Consider the following 18,152-nt stretch of genomic DNA (forward strand, 5'->3'; position numbering starts at 1 on the left):
GTTTGAAAAAATATTGACTGCATGTTGCTGTCATCCCCAGGTCCAAATTAGAAAGATCACCTACATTTCCAAATTAAATACATTGCACTGCCACCGGTGCAGTTTTTGCATTGAAATCTGCACTGATTCAGTGGTGCAAAGTATTATTTTTTAATTGCTCCCTTTTTGCGACCTATTAATTCTCACTTTGCCGAGAATTGCAAATAAAGTTGCACCCACATCAGTGCAAGCTATGTGAGCAGCAGAGCACAAGTCCTAAAAAAGAGAAATGGGCGAACTAACCAAGCTCTAGGTAGTATGCAAGTGGCATCATTGCGTGTTACATCACCTGTGGCGTCACAAGAAAAGACATAACACCTAAACAGTGACATCATAAGATGTGAAATCAGATCTTAAGACTTCTGAGAGAAAGTGCCCTTTTTATGGTCACCCCAACACGTTCTTGCCCCAATGCTGATAATTATGACTCTGAAAGTGCACTCGAACCTGCTGGCCAGGCCCCAGTGCCAGCGCTCTCTCCCTAAATATAACCTGTGTAAATAGGTAACAATTGGCAAGGACCTCCTTACAAGTCCCTTTAAGTGGTACCAGTAGTTTCCAAGGGCATGGGATTTAAAGGTGTCACCAGTGCCTGACGCGCTGATTGTGCCACCCTGAGTGACCATAGTAAACAGATGACGGGAGTCCTACCATTGTAGCTTGTATGAGCAGTGCAAATTGCTCAAATTTGGCTTTGCCCTCACCATGAATGGCAAAGTCAAATAATTATTTTTGATACATTCTAGTCACCCCTAAGGTAGGCCTCCTGAGACCAGGAGGCAGGGTGCATTATATTAAAGGTGTGGACCAATAAGTGCAAGCTTTTATGTCCCTATAGTAGCATCTTTCCATTAAGGGCTTCTATAAGGTGAAACAGTCGGAACACCACGGTCTTAACCACTCGTGTTCCGACTACGCAAGCTTGACCTCGTTTGCCTTAACCATGCATATGCCTTCACCATGGATATGCGTTGTTAAGGCAGTGCGCGGTCTAGCTGCTGGCTGCTGCAGGCAGCAGGGATGGAAGCAGGAAAACCTCGTCAGGAAGAGAGCCACAGTGTGGTAAGTGGGGCTGGGTAGTTTTCTGGGCTGGGGGTAGTTTTCTGTGCTGGGAGGGTGTGGGGGTAGTTTTTTGGGTTGGAGTCAGGGTAGTTTTCTTGACTGGAGGGTGAGGGATAGTTTTCTGGGCTGGGGGTAGTTTTCTGAGCTGGGGGGTCGAGGTCGTTTTCGGGGCTGAGGGGGGTTGGGATAGTTTTCTGGGATGGTGGTAGGATAGTTTTCTGGGCTGATGGGGTCGTGGTAGTTTTTGGGGATGGGAGTGAGGGTAGTTTTCTGGGCTGGGGGGTCAAGGGTAGTTTTCTGAGCTGGGGGTCGGGGTAGTTTTCTGGGCTGAGGGTTGTGGGTAGTTTTCTGGGCCAGGAGATCGGGGTCGTTTTCTGGGCTGGAAGGTCGGGATAGATATCTGGGCTGGGGTTTGGGGTTGATTTCTGGGCTTGGGGGTCGGTGCCGGTGTAGTTTTCTGGGCCGGGGATTTGGGTAGTTTTCTGGGCTGAGGGTTGTTTTCTAGGCTGGAGGGTTCAGGGGTAGTTTACCGGGTGGTGCGGTTCAGGGGAGTTTTCTGGGCTGGAGTTTCAAGGGTAGTTATCTGGGCTCAGGGTTCGGGGTCGTTTTCTGGGCAGCGGGATCGGGCTAGTTTTCAGGGTTGGGGGATCACAGGTTGTTTCCAGGGTTGGGGGGTCGGAGGTAGTTTTCAGGGCTGGAGGGATAGGGGGAAGTTTTTAGGACTGGGGGACGGTTGTAGTAGGTTTTTGGGCTGGGGAGGGTCAAGGTAGATTTTTTAATTAGGGGTTAATGTGTTATGTGTAAGGACAGTGGAAGGGGTTGGGGTTATTTTAGGGACAGCGTGGGGTATGGAAGGGGGTCAGGATAGTGTTTGTTAAGGTACAGGGTTTTAGGCCTCGGGCAGGGGGAGGGGAAGGGGTAGTCAGGGTAGTGTTTAGGGCTTAGGGGAGGGCAGTCACGGTACTACCCCAATTCTGTCCTTACAGGGGTCCAAGTGCCATTACTTCAGTCACTTGCTGCGTTGTCCTGGGGTACACTTGGGATACATGGACTCAGTAGAGTACCAACAAGTGCCTCAACTGGGGAAGCGATTACGGTACCTGGCAAGGGCCGTGTGATTGCTGCTGTAGGTGCAGGGATCTGAGTAAGGGAGATGAGACAGTAATCTTTGTACAGCTTGGAGGTGCGAAAGCTTCTATAGGAGATTCTGTGACTGTCCTAGTCTCAGCTACTACTGGGGCTATGGAACTCCGTCTTATCGGCTGCTGCATTATATGGGGGTGGTCTTATGCTAGGGAGCTCGTCTATGTAGGTGTCCTCTTACTCACTCTCTGTTTCTTTTCTTTTTTAGGGGTTTCCTTCTCTATCTATTCATTTTCTGTCAAGGGATAGGCTACAACAGTCTCAATGACTTCCTTCCTCCACTTTCTCTTACTTTCCTCATCCTGCGCCCTTCTTTATGAATGATCCCTACTGAGGATTTTTAATTCAAATGTTTTCCTTTTCTTCTCACTTGCATTTTGCTACAAAAGACTTAAGGATTAAAATTTTGTAGGTATAGGCTGAGGTTTTAAGTCATAAATTCTTCTACTCAAAATCTCTATTTTAGGGATATGTAAGGTCCTGGTTAATGGACTCGTAATTCTTCATCTTTGGATGTGTATTTGTGCTATTGGCTAAGACACATGCATGTGTTTAATCCTTTCTTGGTTTCTATTTCCCTAGCTGGTATGATTTCTGAAAGGATCTTTAGTTACATCTTTCTTTCTTTTGCTCATTTTTGTAAATTTCCGATCACTCTCCATTCCAATCTTCCATTCTCCGCTCTACTGTTTCACAATCAGTCCACCAATACCAAGGTGTCTCTGTCAAAGATCACCCTATCACAGCGCTGCTATTTCGTTAGCAAGCCTATCCCTGCATGGCACCTTACTAAATCACTTCTCACTAAATCTTTCCCTTTGACTGCTTTGACAAAACAGAAATATCTAGGACAGAAATACTAAATTTTTCACACAACAGTAGACCTTCGACTGGCGGAGGTCTCCGTACTCATTGTGCTCACTACTGTACACTACGTAATGAACAGCTATTGAGTTCAATTAATACAACCATGTGCTAGAAAAAATGACATCCCTATCTCGGTATAACTGATAGCACCTCACAGTACACCTCACCTTAGCAGACAAGTTCAGCAGTTCAATACTCTAACTTACTGTACCTCTCTTCAGCTCTATACCTAATGTATAACAAGTCATACATCTGTCAATTCTAAATGTCAAAGAATGACATCAAGAATGCAATTACTATTACTCCCAAAAATCCAAAAGCTAAGACTGCATAATAGTTATTCTCAAAATTCACCCACTGGATTCCACCACAATGCACCCATTACAGTTCTCACCATGCACTGCTTCACAACCCATTTATTTGTTACGTGCGTGCAAATCCCTATTAATACTCATTGCATCCTTCTTCAGCCACTTTGTCTCCCAGGACCAGGATCAGGCTGGGGCTAGGTTATTTTGAATCTTGGGGGCTAAAACCATCTGGGTAATGAAGGTACAGTAATTGGTTCTATGGCCAATCTCTGCTGCTAGATCAGTCGATGTACAACCCGGTCTTAAATGATCCTGTCAATAGGATGCCAACAGCTAGGACCGGGAGTGGTGTAGTCCAGAGAAGGACTTTGGTGCTCCCTGATTGGACCCGTCTGTAATACATTTAGACGAGATTGAGGACTGGAACATTCTCAATAAGAATGACAGACACAAATTGAAGTCTAAATATTTAGATAAGAAATTAATAGGCAAAATAGAGGAAATATACCATTCATAAGTTTAGAAGCAAGGGATAAAAATCATTAATACAAAAGACTTTGGGTCTGATTACGAGTTTGGCAGTCTTGTGGCGAGCCACCACGCCAGCGCCCTGCTCTAAAACTGCCATAACCTGTAGTCTGCCGACCTGCCCGATTCTAATTGGAATACAGGTAGTGCGGTTCTATGGCGGTGCCTTTCAAAGGCTCATATCTGAGCCCTAGAAAGGCACCGCAATGGGAGCACCACAGCACGTTCCTGCACGGCATGGACTGTTAAGTCCATGCCATTCAGGAACTGGAGGTGCATGCATACAGGTGGCACAATATGTGTACCGCTGCATGCATCCTTTGGCCCTGAGGCAGCAGGGTGCAGTTTCCTCACCACCACCCTTTTAATGGCAGGGTAACTGCTATGAAAACTGTGGTTGAAAGGAAACTCGTAAATATGCTTGGCAGTACCACTGCGGCATTGCTAGCATATTGTGGGCCTCAGACAGTTGCAAGACCCCCAGGGATCGCGGATCCCTGGAAGTAGCAGCGGTTCTATGTTGGTCCAACCTGCTAACTCGGAAATACAGCAGTCGGACCGTTGGTTTGGCAGTAGCCGCACTGCCACCGCAGGTTTGGTGGTCCATCATACTTCCAAACTCATCAGTTGTATATGAAATCCGGCATACATTCGCCTTCTAAAGGTGGAAAATAGGAGTTTTATGGTACTGTGAAAAGCACAAGCTTCTATAGAACTTTAGACAATGGCTTTCATAAATTTCTACACAAGTGCATAGTTCCAAGAGTTTGCACCAATGAGCAACAATACAGAATACATATGAAGATTCTCTCATAGTAGTACCACAATGGATTTAGTCCCTCTCACAGTTTATTTAAGCATGTTAGTTGATACATTGTACAATTATAGCCTGGGGCAGCTGGGATGTTCATGGTTAAGTACGGTGTGGGGGAAAAATCTCTGGGAATGCTCTCCGTTTATTATTGCCTCAAGATGACCTGGCTTTTTTAATTTCAGCCCTGACCCTGCAAGGCTTTAGTCACTGTTGGGCCACACCCCCACATGACGACTCAATGCAGCTTGGGCACTTTAAGCTTAAGCACGTTATTGACCCAAGGGCCCTTTTTTTTACTCTTCACAGAGCGGGGTCAGCAAGTTTCTCCTACCCTTCCTTCACCCTGTGAAGAGTTCAGGAAGGGGTGGGCTTCGCATGAGTAGAGCAGTGCTGGAATTATGCCTAAAGAGACTATTGCATTGATGCTATCTTTTAACATGAGCGGCTGGAATCGCCTTATTAAGCTCAAAGAGCAGCGGACTGGCCTATGCTGAAGGAGAGAAACAGCTGCTGAGGCTGGTGACTGGAGATGAGGTATTTACAAAGCTCACTCATCTGAGATTTATCAGCGCACACTCTGCTATCCATGTCTCGACTAGTTTCCCTGGTCAGTACTGAGTGACCCCACCATGATTCAGTCCTGAAAAGAGAAAATGCCAAATGAACTGAAACAAAGGTGAGAGTGGGACACAACCTTGTATCCCATTAAATCACCTTTTTCACAAACATGTTATTGAGGGCCATATGTATCAACATTCCGTTTTGCGATTCCTAAATAGCGATTTTTAAGGAATCGCTATTTAGAAATCGCAAATTGGTATGTATGTAGGAAATCGCTTCTTTTTAGCGATTCATTAAAATTCCTTAATTGCGATTAGCAAATTGCTAATCGCAATTAATGAATAATTTCCCATTCATTTCTATGGGCCAGGAGGCCCAAAGGAATGAAGGGGAAATTTACGATTCGCAATTTGCTAATCACAAATTGTGAATATTTTCAAGGGTGCAGGGGTGTCTCAAGAACACCCTGCTGCACCCCTGAAAATGACATGTGTGCGCATATGGCGCACATACATGCCCTAAGGGCATGTATTAGCGTCACATGGCACCTTTTGATTTTTAAAAAAATGCTTTCTTAAAAGAATTCGCAACTTACCACCAACTAGAAGTTGGTGGTAATTTGCGATACCTTAATGGCATTTTGGAATGTTTTTTTCCTTGATACATTGCATTTAAGGAATCGCAAAATTTTCAATTCCTTAAATGCAATCGCAAAATAAGGAATGGCAAATTTACCGATTCCTTATTTTGCACCAAAAATGTTTCATACATACCATTTAGCGAAAATGGGTTCGCAAACGCCGGAATTCTGCGAATTTCGGCCTTTGCGAACCCATTTTGCCTTGATACATATAGCCCAAAGTCCTTAGTGCATAGTCCCTGCAGATGTGAAAAAGACAGCCACAGATAAAATGGCTGTGCCCACACACATCTGGCCCAGCAAAGGATCATTAGGAACCCCCAAGGTCTTTCAAAACAAATGTTTTAGTTTGCATGTACAAAAACATGAATCATTGAAAACTCAAATATTCCGTGTACCAAGACTAAAACCTTTGTGAAAAAATATTGCAGTCACCACAGCTAATTTTCCCAGGCTTATCTGTGATTTGCTGTTCCAGTCCAGGTTTTTTTTCTTTGAATTATTTGACTTGTAGTCCAATCCAATCCAATTCAACTTTATTCGATTCATACAAAGAATCATAAAAGTTTGCAATTCAGTACAATTTTAAAGAGAGGAAGTTATACAAGTCATTAAAAACAAATTCAATAAAACCAAATACAGATTTAGGGTGCATCGGTTAAAAACTTTCTTCTGGTGATAACGGACCTCAAGAACCTTGCCACTACCATACATGTAAACAAATCGGGGAGCAACTGTAAAAATAAATAGGGCGGTCTACATTGTCTAAAATTTTAAAATTTTATTAAAGGCTTAAAAAAACAGTACATGAATAGTTGATTGTTTGGAGATTTGGTCACAAGGACAACATATTAGTCGATGAGACCAATAATTTGTGTTAGGGAAACTAGTCAAGTGATGGAAAATGTCTAATCTAAAATGTGTCAAGACAAATCTGTGTTGAGCATTTAAAACACCAATTACGTATGGTTGCATCGTGTAACAGGTCAGTAACATTTGATTATGTTGTACGGTGGGCTTCACAAGTTGCAATGTTAATCTTTTTTCCTCCAAGTTGTTCAAATGTACTCTTTTTAATGATTCTCTTTTTATATGCAATAAAGATTCAGGCTGTGCGTAATATTCAGAGTGGCAGATATCATGCATGACATTTTTCATGTATTTCAACCATGTTATTTTCATTGCATGATCAGCACCGCAGCAGTCCGGTACAAAGGCTATGTTAAAGTTGTATAATCGGATGTCAACAACTTGTGCCAGAGGACTAGCTGCACCCTTATCAGGTCCTCCAGATAGGTTATACCCAATTCTGCATGACAGACAAAGTTAGAAAGCTGTTAGGAAGCCATAAAAGGTTTTTAAGAAACCCATTTTCTACCAGCTGTAAAGAATCAACATCTACATGTCCCCACAGCTCAGAACCTTACATTGCTATTCACCCGCATTTGGCGTTATAAATGCTCAACATATCCCGGGGAAGTTTACGTCCCAGTTTCCTGGAGAAGTTACTCAGGCCTGTAATTGATCTAAGAAACTGCATTCTTCTCGATTTTACGGCACTTTTCCAGTTACCATTACAATCAAACGATATTCCTCAATACGAAAAAGTTGATGTTTGATGTAAAGCCTTGTTTCATATTAAAATATTGCATCCCTTAGCTGACTTTCGGCCAGCTTTCATTACGTATGTTTTACCTATGTTGATTGAAAGACCCAGATTCCCCATGAAATTAACAAATTTAACCAAAAAGGTGCTGAAGAGCGTTAGGGGTGCAGGCCATGAGCACCGCATCATCAGCATACAATAATACTGGTACTGGCCTGTTGCCAATTTGAGGTAGGTCCATACAGGAGTCCACAAGGCTACCACTCAGGCCATTGATATACAAATTAAATAAAAAAGGCGCAAGCACACACCCCCGGCGGACCCCCTTCTTGATGTCAACTGGGCTAGTGCATTCACCATTCATACCATATCGGATCTTGGCAGAACTCATTGAATACAAATATCTAAGAAAATTGACAATGTCACAGTCAACACCCATGGAGGTCATAATAGACCAAAGTTTATCATGGACCACACAATCGAATGGGAGGACAAGTCCACAAACGCACAAAACAGGTTGCCCCCTTTTATTTGTGTATATTTATATTTGCTCACTAGCATGTTCAAGTTAATGGCCTGCTCTATGGTCCCAACACCCTGGCGGAAGCCATATTGGAAGTGGGAAAAAATATTATTGCGGTCAGCCCACTCCTGTAATCTGTCCAGCACAATACGGCGCACCACCTTGACCAATGAATCCAGCAGGAAGAGTGCTATGTTCTCCGCGGCAAGGGTGGGTTGCCCTTTGCCATGCTCAGCTTGAAGACTAATATCCAGTGAGAAGCTTAATGGGATATTATGTAATATAAAGTTAAAAACTAGTGCTGAGTAGCGTTTGGAAAATAAGAGAAAATCAATGACATTCCTACCTCGACTGCTATCAAATGTACTGGGTAACAACAACCGGGCTGCCTCCAAGTTTATTACTAAAGCCTAGATCATATTAAAAAAGCAGCTCGTTGAGTTTCTCCCTGTACCCTGAATGAGAAAAGTGGGTGACGTTGTCACCCTTTGCAGAGGTCATACCACAGACTTCAAATCAAATCAAAACGAGCTTTATTCGATTTTGAACATTAAAATCATAAAAGCAAGCATAAAAACAGACATTCATTATCATATATTACATTAAAAGAGAATTCATTTATACAGAATTAGCAATTGAGAAATTCTTGTAAATTCATATAAGGTTGTGGACATATACAATTCTTTTGGGTGAACATTCCAATACACATTTCCCACGGTTCAGTTGTTAATTGCTTTTCTAGTCCTCAATACAGTCTTTAAAAAACCCGTCATAGACCCAATACAGTAATAATTATCCAGCATCTGTAGGTATACAAATGCAGGGCGGAATTACCTCCATCCTCCCTGCTTTGAATATGGTTTTAACCATCGTAAACGCTAGTTTAAAACTTGCAAAAATAGGACAACATGTATAGTGCTTTGTTGTGAGACTGTCGCAAGGACATCGGCAGAGTTCCTTCGACCATTGTTGGGTACGTGATTAGATGGTGAAAGGTCCCAAACCTAAATCTGGTCAACAAATATCTGTCGTATCTGCCCGAACAAGTTGCAGATATGGCTGGATATTAAGCGTGGTAGTGATCAGTTGATGGTAGATCACTATGGGTTTGTTCAGCTCAAGTTTTAGCCTGTTTTCTTCTAGGTGGACCATAACAACTTTGTTTTAACTCTTTTGGTCTAATTTGATTCATAGTATCGGGTAGGGTAAAATATTCTGGATGACCAATGTCCTTCATAAAATTTTCCACAAGTTTAAGCCATAAAATTTTACAGGCATTGTCTAATTTCATTGCATCCTTCAATATTTCACTATTTAGGCCAGCGCTCTCTGTGGTCAAGATTCTGTGCCATAGCAATGCTGGCTGGGCCTTGATCAAGTCAGAAATGTATGGAACTCCTAGCTCAGCATGGCAATTAAAAACAGGTGCACTGGTTGGGACACTTAAAAGGGACCTAAAAAAGGCATTTTCTGTGCGCTGAATTGAAGAGCAATCTTGGATTCCCCAGATCCCCGCCCCGTAAGTTGCAATGCTCATGCATTTAGCTTGGTATATCTTTAATAAGATTTCTGGAGGCCTTTTCCCCAGTTTTTTAGAGAAATTAAAAAGAGCTGCAATGGATTTCGTAAAAAGTAGTGACCTTGCTTTAACCGCTGGGGCCCAAGAACCAGATCTGTCGAAAAGCACGCCCAGGTAGCTGAACGAGGCGATGGTTTCTACCTTACTTCCCCCCACCTGATAGCTTCTATTGTTATCATGCTTTTTCCCACATGACATCACAAAACTTTTCTTGGCGTTCAATTTTAAGCCGAGCCGGTCCATAAAAGCAGTATAAAAGGAGAGAGACCTTTGTAAGCCAACTTGGGTTCGGGCCATGAGTACAGCGTTGTCGGCGTAAAGGAGGGATGCGATCGGGCGAGTATTTACAGATGGCGGGTCCCTTGTATGTGTCACCAGCTCCTGTTCCAGAGCATTGGTATATAGCGAGAACAGGGGTGGCACCAATACGCATCCCTGCCTTACGCCTTGTTCTATTTTGAATGAAACGGTACACTCGCCCTTGGTGCCGTAACAAACCTTTGCTGTGGTCCCGTATATAACTGTCTTAAAAACTGAATTAAAACAGGGTCGGCTTTCAGTTCATTAAGGACACCCCACAACCTTTCATGGACTACACAATCAAAAGCCGCAGAGAGGTCTACAAATGCCACATAACACTTCCCTGCTTTGGCCTTACAGTATTTACCAATTAAAATGCTTAAGTTCAAAATCTGCTCGTTGGTTCCCAAGCCAGCTCTAAAACCATACTGAACGTCGCTTAAAACTCCTTTTTTTTTGGCCCATCCCTGTAAAAGATATAGAACTATCCTGCCTGCCACCACTATCAGCGAGTCCAACAAGGATATTGGGCGGTAGCAGGCAGGGTTCTCTCGGTCACCCTTTTTAAAAATAGGGACTATGATGGATTCGGACCATGTATTAATAAAACCTCTTGCACAGCATGCTTGTAAAACCCAAGTTAAAATGGGTCCCCAAACCTCCAAGTTTGACTTATAGAGGTCGATTGGTATTCCGTCAGGACCCGCAGCCTTACCACTCTTACTGGCTATGACTGCGGCATTGACATCCTGGAGCGAGATATCTAGTGTAATAGGCGTAAAAGACTGAACTACGCTTCCTATTTTGGGTCTCTGGGGAGCATCCTCGTTGGCTTCTGGCTAGCATATACCTTTGAAAAGAAGTCAACCCAAGTCTGTTCTGCTATGGCCTGCTCAATAGTTGGTTTGTCTATTTTGTTTACTAGGAAAGGTGCATTCACTGCTGCCCAAACTTTTGAGCAATCTTTTGACTCAGCAGCCTCAACAAGGTCCTTCCAGGCCTTATCTTTCATCTCAGATATCCTTCTTATCCTAGCTTCCTGGTATGATTTTCTACATGCCCTAATCTCATTCGGGTCTCTCTCTTCTCTATGTAAGGCATTCTTTAGGTTTGAGTAATTTTAAGTACAATTTTTATCAAACCATCCTTTCTTTGTATTATTCAGGCCTTTATGAACTTTAAATAAGGTATTTCTGACGATCAGATTTGACGAGCAGTCAAAACATCTTCATATGTCGGGCAGTCACTTAAACATTTTAAAATTGGAGCTTGTGCCTTTACTAATATCTCTGTACTTAATTCCGTTGGGTCTCTGCTTCCCCAGCGGATGGTATACCCAATTCGATGTCCCACACCCATGCTACTTTATTGCAAAGAGACTTTATTTGCCAGCAATTGACAAGGTTGAATGTTAAAATAACCCCGCAAAAGCAGGATTTTTTCATTAGAACCCTTGTCCAGAATAGATTCTAAATCCTCATCAAGTTGACCGAGAGAACCTATTATGTACAAGTCATGGGCATTATTATAAAACTTAACTAATATCAAAGAAATAGAGGTCATGCAAACAACCTGGACAATTTGGCAGTACAAGTTAGATGGATATGCAGTTACACTAGTGGAGGCCAATTTGTTAGATACGTAAACACAGAGGCCGCCCTTTGATCTTCCTTGACTGGATGGGGTTGCTCTGGAGTGAAAGGTCTTGAAACCATTAGGATGTATAGAGTCATTGGCCCAAGTTTCTTGCACCATCGAAATCTCAAAGGCTGTCATAAACTCCAGCCATTCCGGATTACTACATTTACTGCGGAGCCCCGCCACGTTCCAGCTTAGGAAGCTAATACTATTCCCTGATATTATTCAAGACATATTGTTGTCATCAATATCAACAATGTTGTTTCTGGTTGGATTACATTGGTCAGTAGTATTATGAACCAAATTTCTGGGCATGATTTTCTCTGAACTACACCCATAGGGACCCTGATCACCACAATTGCTGCTAGAAGCAACATCGTTATTATGGGGGGAAAAGGTATTGAAAAGCGGGCTGTTGTTGTTAGGTAAAGGTACATAAGGAATCATTATATTTAACTGATATAGGCTATGCTCGTTATAACAGAGTTAAGTACTATCACCTACCCCCACAGCATTTGGATGGATACTTGTAGTCATTTTCATACCATTATAAAAGAAGCATTTGCAAAGCCAATAGGTCTTGCCTTTGGAACCTTATAATTATTTAGCAATGCAGCATATTAACCTGAGCGCTACAACTACTTTTCTTTAATGTGGAAGCTTTGACAGTAATAGGTGCATTATAGCACTGCACTGAGAAGTACTTAAAACGTTATTCGTGTATTACTGTTAGTCTGAACTCAGATATCTGGAAGTGCTTTCATTTGCGATAATGAAACAATAAAGATTTTTGGTAAAATAAGTAATTTGTTCGATAACACAATTTAAGCGAGGTAGACACAATATATCCAGGTTTTCCGGTTTAAGTTCATACAAATCAGTTAATACATGGGTATCAATGTGTCTTAACGGCTGACTCCTGGCTCTAGAAGTGACTACAAGTGGCTCTGATCTGCGATTCTACAAACACAGTCTGAACTCTTGCTCACTGAAAGTATAGCTTTACATACAATGTAATAGGAGTTCCTGGGTGATAAATGCACCAGATAATGTGGGTGCTCCAGTTTCACAAGCTGCTGGGGCTGCTCTGCTCCAGAAGATGAAGTTGCTCCAGGGTGGTTTGCTGCTTCAAGGGGCGAGGAATCTGGGATTTGTAGCTGCTTCAGGTTGGGCTAGTGATACGGGGGAACTCCTGCAGGTACATAGAGGGTTTGCAAACAGAGGTACACAGATAGGTCATTAGAATAGAGACAGACCGAAGGATAGACATACAGGGGCATAAAGCAAGACAAAGAAGGTGGTACAGAAACCAAGATGATGAGACAGACAAGAGCAAACCGTGTGACAGAGACAGTGATACGGAGAGAGGCTGCAAAATCAAGATAGAAGAACAGAGGCAAGAGGCAGACAGTGTGACAGAGTTAGATAAAGGAACAAAGAGCAGAAGGCAGAGGACCAAAGACAGGTAGAAGGAAGGAGGTCAACAGAATCACAGGGTGAAAAAGAAAAATACGCTTGGAGCCAAAGCAGGACAGACAGGCAGAACTACAGGGTGCCACGGAGATAAATTCACAGGAGAAGAATAGGGGCATAGATAGTCAGAGTGATAGGACTGGGATAAGTAAGAAGGACAGAACCAGAGAGAGGAACAGGCAAAAGGATTGCAGAGGGCCATAGATATAATATGGTCCTATGAAAAAAGGTTTAATGTGGCTGCAGGAAACAAACCACCTTTTTTGATGGTGATCTGTGTGATATGTCATATCTTCACTGTAAGTCATTTCCGTTCATTATAAACATGTCAGTGAACACAATGGCATTGAGCACTAATGTACTATTAATGGGGGTCTGGCTCTGCAACTGGAAGTCCCATCTAACAAACATGGCTTGGGCTTAACTTGCAAGAAATGCTTCCTTTTTAAATTCATTATTAATATTTTTAAGTAATACATAATTGTTCCATGTTAAAAATATTCGGAGATATTAACGGACAGGGTAGACCATAACATAAATAAAAAGTAGACTTTGGAGCTTGGAAAATTCGAATTTAGGAATACATTGAACATTTTCTCAAAATTGAGCATGTGGTCTTTTTATTTCTTTACATTGTTACTTCTAGTCCCCTAATTATCCCTGTGAAAAAAAGAGAGGTTATGAGCAGGATCACCAGCAAACTTAGCCTCCCCACCCCCGCCGCTCAGCTACGTTCCTAATCCTGCCAGCAGAGCATGTTTCCAGAAAGGCTGAACAAACAAGCATTGAGACGGGGAAAGCTACAAGCATGGTGGGAAGAAGGGAACCAGTAAGGAATGGAAATGGATGGGAGGGGAAGGGGCAACACAAGGAAAAACATATTTTCACCCCAAAGAAATGACCCCTTGGAGTTACGTGCGGAGCGCCAGCAAACTTTACCTTCTCACCCCCTCTCACCTACGTTCCTAATGCTGCCAGTGGAGAATGTTTCTAGAAAGGATGAACAAACAAGCATTGAGACGGGGTGATTACAAACATGGTGGGAGGGGGGCACGAGTGAGCAATGGAGAGGGATGGGAGGGGATGGGGCAACACAAGAAAAACAATGTTTTTGCCCCAAAGAAATGACACGCTGGCATAACATACGGAGCTCACGCAAACTTTGCCTCACCACACCTGCTCACCTACATTCCTAATGCTGCCAGAAGAGTGTGTTTCTGTGTTTCATTCACCAAGAAGAGAAACGCCGCATTCATAAAATACAATGATAGGAAAAACAAAACAAGATAAGCATGGTATTCTCATCCGACAAAACCGAGCAGCTTAAAGCCACAAAAAAAAGATAAGTCCATTGTGCTCGGGGAAGTGCGTTGTTCTTTAGGCTCGAAAATCGAGTTGCAAAAAGTCACCCAAAAGGAGTGCATGCAAAGTATCCTAAATACCAAGAAGAGGAAGAGCACGTGTAACAGGGGTAGTCCTCATGGGAGGTTACGAAAGTCCAAAAGGAGGGACTACTAGGCGTATTCACCAACCTAATGTTGTCATTTAGTAAGGACAATAAGAGCAACCAATGAAAAAGATGGGCAGTGCTCGAAGCCTATATTGTAGATATGCCATGTCTCAAAGAGACAGCATGCATGCGCATCCTAGGTGAGAACTAAACCACCACTATAAGTCTAAGAATTCAAAGAAAATACCAGGACTTGGGTAGCACATCATGCATCAACCTGGGAAACCTTGCAGCTATGAGCCAGCAATAGACACATTTGCAGTTCTTCCAAGACACTAAGAAAGGCCAATGGCAGGGTGACAGGGAAAAAGACAAGAAGAAACAGAAACATCCAGAGAAAAACAGGGTGAGACAAATAAAGTCAATGAAAGATGAGGAAATATAGAGTGGGAGAAGTTGTGAGAGAAAGGTAAAGAACAAGAGAAACAGTAATAGAGAAAGTGGTGAGAGACATGGAAGAAGAGGGAAATTAGGACTGATGGGGAGAGAAATTAAAATAGGATAGACATTAGTCAAAGTCAGATAACTACATTCAAAGGCAGCTCCAACATAGACAGAGATAGAAAGTGAAAAAACTACAGACTTAAGTTCAGGAAGAGGCAGAGTAAGATAAACACTGGGCAAGAAACACCAAGAGAAAGAGACTGAAATATGGAGGGACAGAAAGTGAAAGACAAGGATAGACAGATACAGGGTTAAAAGCAGAGACTATAAAAAGATAGGGAGTGAAAATTAAAGTCAGGGCAAGACAAAAAAAATATGGTGAAAAAGAAACTCAAAACAGACAGAGAGAAAGAGACGACAGGAGTCTACCTTTATTTTTATTTTATTTCTATCAACCTTTCGATAGTCAAGTATGTGTCTCTATCTCTATCTCTATCTATCTCCGCAACTCTATCTATATTGGTCTCTGTCTATATCTATTTATCTTTATCTCTATCTTTATCCACCTGTGTACAAATATGCATGTACCTATATACCCATAGCTATCTCTGCCTCAATGTATCTTCATCTCTTATCTATCTTTATAAATCTCTCTCCAGCTCTCTGTCCCAACCTATGTCCCTTTATGCACCTCGGGCCATATGTGTCTCCCGTTCTTGCTGTCTGTGCCTCTTTTGCCTGCTGGAGTTGTCTTTCTAAATCTAAATCAGTTTAAATCATAATTTCTCCCAACCTCTGAGAGGATCCTAGAGCATCCAGGGCACAACCTTACAATGCATCTGCTTGGACAGTTTGTAGTATCTTACACCTCTATCCATACTTGTCCTTCTCCTCTTTCATCACATGCAATGCCTCTAGAATGTTACAGTGTGATGATGCTCAGTGGAATGTTGGGTGTCTCTGAAGAAAGGCACAGTTTAGATGGGCTGAGCTACCTGCTGGCTGCTCCTGGTGGGGCTTGTACATTATTACTTCTGGACTCAACTACTTATCTTCAATAAACCAACCTGTAATACCTCAACGTGTCCAGCCTCATTACTACACAGTTGTATATTCCAAGCAAGGTCTGACTCAACAGCAGTGGGGATATGTTTTTATTATACTTTCAAAGTTGGGATATATGTTCTCATAATAAATTACATAAACGGTCAGTTGAAGGCCAATGAACTAACAAACATAGGTGGCAGAAACTTGTCACCCCTATTCTTAAGTCAATATGGCAGTGCAGGCAGGCTTGGTTTTCAGTGTTTAATCTAAGCACAACACCCAACAAAGCTGAACCCTGGCATAGATTAAAGCAGAAAAGACATTATTTTAACTAGCAGACCAGAAATGCATGATTAAAGATAACACTCACAAACATATGACATCATACAGTTCTACGGGATAAGCCCTATAGCAATAGCTAAACTTCAAAATGCTACTGATAGCTCTGGCACTTTTTGGTCAATGTATGAGGAAAATTAGGAAAACTATGCTGCAAAATGCACCATTTTACGATATTTAAAAAACGAAAATATCTGCGGAAAACACCCCAAAATTACTTTTGAACCTTTTGTGCTTGCTCACTACACTCATACAAGCAATTCTCTCAAGGCCCACCACTTTCAAAGTTCTCCAGCCTCCACTGAATCGCATAAGTCTCCCTGAGGCACTGTAGCTTGAGGAGCAAGTCAGGCGGGGCCAGCAGAGTGAGGGAAGGCAGGACATTTTATTTTATGTAATTGTTACTGCCAGATTGGCTGACTTGTGAAAAATAACTATTTTAGGCGATTGCAATTAAATAATTAGCAAAAAAGAGGAGACCAGAAAGCCACCACCGAGTTTGCTCCTAGGGTTACAGCTCTTCCAAGAGATGCTTGCAAAGTGCATCATATCCTCAGATATACATGTCTGTTACTGTATTTGATCTTCAGAGTCTACAGCAATATTTCAAACAGAAAAGCACACCTTTGAATATTAGGAGTGTGCACATGTATACATGTGTAAAACGTAATTTTGATTTAAGGTATGATGAGTGCATTTATTATACTCTCATACGCTAACACTAATTGAATAATAATAGCTGAATAACTGAACACGAAGCACTGATCTTTGGTGTTAAATTGAAGAAAAGAATAATGCAACCCTACAGACTCTGAACTTCACAATACGCAATCCTGGTCTCAAATCCCAGGTTCCCCACTTGACCAAAGTGTGTGATCTTCAGTCCATCACTTTGCTTCATGTATCATGTATTTAAACATCCAATTTACGAGCATTTTTCAGTACAGGATCTGTGTTCTACAAACAACTCACATTTATGAATAATACAAAATAATCTTGCTTCACATCCAATAACAATAAGGTTATATAAATAGAGAACATAACAAAATTACACATATTGGGTAACTTGTCGCAATGTTCTCAGGTCTTTTTACGGATGCATTTTTTGCATAATTATGTGGATTGCAGGAATCTGTGATGAACCCTCTGAGAAGCCTCAAGTGTTTTAGATCCCTCACTTTTTGGGGCCAGCTCGCATACTTTTGAACTGAAGAGGCTTCAATAGTTCCTTCCAGACCTTGCAAAGACTGTCCATTGTCATTCTGCCCGTGGCCGATTCTCACGTTCAGAATGACAATGGGCCATGCTGCAGTTACAACATGTGGTACTGCTCCTGCAGCGAATTAGGGCAGAGCATTCTGCTTTTGCTGAGGGGCTAGTGCCACTGAAACAGGAGCCATGCTTTGGGGTTCAGGGTGCGATGCCTTTTTAAGCATTTTGAAATATCCAGCAGGCTAATTGCAAAGACTTCTTATTTCTTCGCCTGCCCGCAATTCCAAAGCCATCATAAAAATGTCAATTTAACTCTGGTGATTAACGTATCTCTTGGAGAGATATCTGGTCTTTGACTAATCCCAGTTTTGACTCCTCATAAGGTAGAGCAGAGGGATAATGTGCCTCTTGCAAAGCACAATGTGTTATATGCATTGCAAAGAATTGTTTTTATGTAGATAGTTCAGTTGGTTCCTTTGGACAGTAATGAATATGCATTAGTAAGGCCAACCCTAACCACTATGTTATGTTTTATACCCTGAGTTTGTATTTCTTCACAACACGCACTCTTAACAT

Source organism: Lissotriton helveticus, chromosome 4_1 (genome assembly GCF_964261635.1).
Source record: "Lissotriton helveticus chromosome 4_1, aLisHel1.1, whole genome shotgun sequence".
Taxonomy (NCBI): Eukaryota; Metazoa; Chordata; class Amphibia; order Caudata; family Salamandridae; genus Lissotriton; species Lissotriton helveticus.